General features: G+C 48.6%; 1 pseudogene; it reads right to left on the bottom strand.

Annotated features, from left to right (window-relative positions):
- Window positions 1-3,378: 3,378 nt before the first annotated feature.
- On the bottom strand, window positions 3,379-3,741 carry LOC103725307 (annotated as a pseudogene).
- Between the last annotated feature and the right edge of the window lie 1,722 nt (window positions 3,742-5,463).

Genomic DNA, 5,463 nt, shown 5'->3' with positions numbered 1-5,463 from the left:
CTTGGCTCCAATAAAACCAAATTCTGGGCACCAGTATCCACCATAAACTCAGTTTGTTTCCCCTCTATTTTTAGGGTTACCCTGGGCTCAGGGAGGGAACCTGAGCCCCGTCTCCCCTAGTCACTGTCTTCACCCCCAATTAGAGCCAGTAATACCTTAGCTGATTGCTTATTCTTCTTGGGGCAGTCCTTCACCCAATGCCCTTCCTCCTTGCAGTATGCACACTGGTTTTTCCCTACCTTATTTCGTGGTCTGGATCCCACCGATGAGCTCCTTCCGTACTGGGGGTTGGTTGCCAATAATATCTCTCTGAGGTCCTTCTTGTGGCAGGCCTGTTGTCTATCCAGGACCCTAGTCAGGCTTGCTTCCTGTCTTTTTTCTTTTCTTTCCTCTCTTTGTTCTGCTGTCTCCCTTCTATTATAAATCTTTTCCACCACTGCTATTAAGTCCCTAAGGTTCTTTTCTCCTAGTCTATCTAAAGACTGTAACTTTCTCTTGATGTCAGGGGCTGCCTGGTTAATGAAAGCAAACATCACAGTTTGAACTGATTCCTCTGCTTCTGGGTCATATGGAGTGAACCTCTGGAAGGCATCTTGTAACCTCTCTAAGTATGAGGCTGGGCTCTCTTTGGGCCCCTGTCTGACATCATAGACCTTAGACATATTGGTGGGTTTTTGAGTCGCCATTTTGAGACCCACTAACAGAGTCTGGTGGCAGACCAGGAGCCTCTCCTTAACTTCTGTCATGTTGTAGTCCCAGTTGGGATGGCTGGGGGAAAGCTGGCATTAATGATGCCTGGGTCTGTGGTAGAGTCCCCGGTGGGGCCCGGAACCAATTTCCGGGCTGCCTCCAGGATCCTGTTTCACTCCTCAGTAGTGAACAGGACACTTAGGAGCTGGTGGCAATTGTCCCAGGTGGGCTGGTGAGTGAAGAGAACAGTTTCCAATAAGTTCTGCCATGTTGTAGTCCCAGTTGGGATGGCTAGGGGGAAAGCTGGCATTAATGATGCCTGGGTATGTGGTAGGATCCCCGGTGGGGCCCGGAACCAATTTCTGGGCTGCCTCCAGGATCCTGTTTCACTCCTCAGTAGTGAACAGGACACTCAGGAGATGGTGACAATCATTCCAGGTGGGCTGGTGAGTGAAGAGAACAGTTTCCAATAAGTTAATCCAGTCCCTGGGGTTTTCAGAGAAAGGCACATTCTGTGAGCGCCAACTGTAAAGGTCACTGGTGACAAAGGGCCAGTAATGAAAGAGCTGATTGCCCTCTCTGTCTGGGGGCCCCACCGGCCAGAGGGGGAGGACAATGGTGTCAGGCTGGGGGGCTGCCCCCCTCTGGCTCCATGTGGCCTGCTCAGGTCCCTGTGGGGGTGATGGTGGCTTCTCAGGGTTAGGAGGTGGGGCCTGCACTTGTGGCGCCATTGGCAGGGTGCCAGTCTGAGAGGAGTAGGGCAGGGGAAAGATGTCGTTCTCCTCTGTGCCTCCCTGGAGAATGGGCTTCTCTTCCGCCTTTGGTCTGAGAGGGAGGACCTGCAGAGGTGGAGGGGGAGCAGTTAGATTGATCAGCGGAAGGAAGGACTTGACCCAGGCTGGGGGGCCATCAGGTCATTTGATGAGGCCTCACCAGGTCACGATGTATGGGATCTGGTCCTGGTGGCCCGTCCGTGGGCGGAAGACGTGGTCCTCTACCCTGGAAATCAAACTCAGGTTAAAAGTCCCTTCAGGGGACCACCCAACATTGAAGGAGGGCCAATCAACTGAACATAAAGTTGTCCATTTCTTTTTCTTTACATCTACACTACTGTTATGGACAATCATCTTAACATCCCCCCAGTGGACTAGTGTAAGATCTAGAGGGGAAGATGGGGTGATGCCCATAGTATTTATCAGTCCCGTCCATTTCATCAACAAAGAAATTAGAACAAAGATCACAAGACACAAGAACGACACAGACAAACAGAGGGCCCAAATTAAACTACCGCGGCTTTCAGAAGGTCTGGACTCTCGGCCATGTGGATTCTCTGGCTCGATTGTGCCAAAGACTGTACAGATAGGACTCGCATGTCCCAACAGGGTCACGAGGTCCTCTGAGGTTTCAGATGGACTAGTGTCCTGGTGGGGTGTCCGGTGGGGAACACCCACTCCGACGAGGATGGGAACGTCTCCTGAATCCTCCAGGTTGCCTTGCTAGCATTCCAGCAACAAAAAACAGATCAGATGGCCGTGACCAAAGGGAAAGTATAGAAAAGACAGGTGGACAAAAAGACAGGTGGACAAACACAGTTTTACAAAAACTTACCCGGCCGGTTGATCACAAACCTTTTGGGGTCGGTTCCTCTCGGAGGTCTCTGGTGGGATCCCGGACGAGCCCCCTGTGTGAGCCCCCAAATGTCGTACCCCATCCACTGGACCCCAAAAAGACCACCGAGGACCCACACCAAAATGCAAAAGCAAAGTTTATGGTTTATTCGGGCTTAAGCTCAGGCTCTCAGACCTCGCCAACTCAACGGATCCATGATGAGAGCCCAGAGTAAGGGATAGTGGAGCCTTTTATAAGTCTTAGACAAAGTGGGGGGAGATACCAAAGATACATTTTGGTTGGTTCAAGGAGCCCGCGGGCGCCAACAAAATTTTAAACCGATTGGATGTATAAGATGCAGCCCTGGAAGTTTCTTATTGGTAGGTGCTATTCTCAGGGCTGTGGAATGTGCTGTTACCTGTGGGGCCAGGAGTCTCTGTTTTTACCTTATAGGGCAGTTTTTATGCTCGGGCTTGCTTAATCTATAGTTTCCTGGAAGGGGGTGGGGAATAGCAGGCGGGGGTCAGGGCATGCCAGGGTATGTCTAGGCATGTCTAAAGCAGCAGCCAAGCATTTTACAGAAGCTAAAAGAGCAATTAGTGCGGGTCTGGAGGGATTGGGTGGTGGCGGGTGAATGAAAAGGGTCTCAGAGTTCTACAGACTTACCCAGAGAGAGGCCTGCAGGTAGGAGAGAGGCCTGAGGCAGGCAACATTCTCTTTTTAAAATCAACTTTGTATAGACATGCGAATGTGCTTCTGTGAATGTAATAGCTCTCACAGTGTCTTGTATACCCACAGATAAAAGACAAAGGTCATTTAATTTGCTAGGGTTCTTTCCTTTGTCATAGCACTTCTGAGCAGTGTGGACTACACACACCACAGAGGTAGGAAAGATTGCCTTTAATAAAAAATTCTCTTCTTCATCGTAGAGCATTTCTGAGAATTAATTGACAGAATGACAAACCATGCCTTTGATGAGTCCCAAAGGACCACCCATGGCTTTCTGTTTGAAGAATTAATCCTTTGGCATGCTTACACCTTTTTCGGGTACTTGACGGCAAGATCCACCAGGACTGCAAACTACTGCCCAGCAAAAGCATCCTTCCAGTTCTCATTTTTGGTTCCCTGGACCACACCGTCCTGCTGGCAGAGAGGGCAGCGATTGTTATGCCTCACCCACATGGACATGCAGCAGTTGTGGAATGGGTCATTACACTCTTCCCAGACCACAACACAATCATCTTGCTTCTTTTCAGCTTGACATCTAAGACAGGCATCTATTCCCTGGACCATGCAGATGGTGCACATACCGCACTCCACATCCCAGCTCCATGTGGCCACCACGTTCTACTTCTTGAGTGAGAACATCTTGTCACTGCCCGTCTTGGAGCCTGCGCCTCAGGAGTGTGAGGATAGGGTGCAGGATGCCTCGCCATCCTCCATGTCGAGATGGCCACAGCCCAGAGCCACATTCCCCTTATGGAGAAAGGTGTCACCTTCCTGGCACACAGATGTATTCACCAAGAAGCTGCAGTGAGGTGTAGTATCCAGCTTTACTGGAGTTTCATCACATAGGCATGCTTAAGTCATGGCCAAGTAGCTGAATTCAATCTTCATTATCCTCCCTCTCCCAGGAGGTTGTTGTGACCCAAGATCCCAAGCCTTTACTCACTTGGCTAATCTTTTTAGTGACCAGCACCATCCTGAAGTTGTCTAAAGGCCTCTATGAGTAAGCTTCTTAGCATAACAAAAGCACCTGTTACCTGGGAAATTCCAAGAATTTTAGACTTTCCAAGACAAACCCAAAGTCTTTCCCAGTGCATCTAATAAGTGCTCTTAGACTAGGTGAGAAGGTCTATTCTTAAAAGGTTAAAGATACATTCCAAAGCTAGAAGGTGTGAGATGCACTAAAAGGCATCTGAGGATGCATTCTGCTCTGCTCTTGAACTTAATTCAAGTCAAGGCGCACATAGCCAAACAACACATCAAATGCTTTTTTTTTTAACTGGAGGTAGTGGTTGTTTGAGACAGGATTTTACTCTGTAGTCCAGACTGTTCCAGAATTCTTTATGTATCCTAGGCTGGCCTCAAACTTGCCTTCTGCCTCAGCCTCTTGAGTATTAGGGCTCCAGGTATGTGTATCGACACCTGACTAACAGACACCTTGGTTTGTCAAGCAGACTTTTCTGATTTCTCAAGAATGAGTATTGTAGGTTAGGAATTCTCCTTAACCAGAGATAACAGTTTGGAGACTTTTAAAAACAAACGAATTGACAATTTTATACATGTATATTGTTCTGGCTTGGTTCTCCATTGCTCTGATAAAATACTGACCAAAAGCTACTTGGGGAAGAAAGGGTTTATTGGCTTATAGGTTATAGTACATCACTGAGAGAAGCTGAGGCAGGAACTCCAAGCATGAGGTTGAAGCAGGAAGAATGTGGATAACTGGCTTGCTTTCCCCTGGCTTGTTCAGATTTCTTATATAGCCCAGGCCCGAAGGGCCAGGGATGGCACCACTCACAAAGGACTGGGCCCTCCATCAATCAGCAGTTAAGAAAATGTCTCACAGACCTGGCCATAGGCCAATCTGATGAAGGGAATTCCTCAGTTCTCTCTTTCCAGGTGACTCTATTTTGTGTCAAGTTGACAAAAATCTAAAAAGCACATATATAATATATTTTGATGGCCTTCACCCCCATTATATGCTTTCATCCCCTTAGTTTGAGGATCTTTGTTTTGCAAATGCAGTGCCTCTCAAGCAGATCCCAATTTTCATTACTGTTTGGGCATAGTTTTCAGTGTTATCAAGTGATTGTTTTTTGTAAGAAAGGGCTAAGGAAAGAGAGAGAGACAGAGAGAGAGAGAGAGAGAGAGAGAGAGAGAGAGAATAGTGATGAGAATGGGGATAGAAACTGGTCAAACAGGGCAGGGACCCCAAAGCAATAGCTCTGAACGTGTCCTTGCTAGAAACATCAGAAGAAAGTTTTAATTCCTGTTTCTTATGGGGCGGGTCGCTAGACCCCCGGCATGGTGTGTGTGGGCACCCTGGGGTCTCCGCCACACCTGGCTAGTCCCAGCGTGAGTCTGGCCGCAAGCGATGTGGGGAGCGCGCCTGGGCTCCCAGGCGCACTCTCTCTGGATGTGGCCCGGGGTTAGGTGTGC

Source organism: Nannospalax galili, unplaced genomic scaffold (assembly GCF_000622305.1).
Source record: "Nannospalax galili isolate Female #2095 unplaced genomic scaffold, S.galili_v1.0 scaffold108, whole genome shotgun sequence".
Lineage (NCBI taxonomy): Eukaryota > Metazoa > Chordata > Mammalia > Rodentia > Spalacidae > Nannospalax > Nannospalax galili.
Note: the sequence above shows the minus strand (reverse complement) of the source record. Positions and strands in the feature narration are given on the sequence as shown.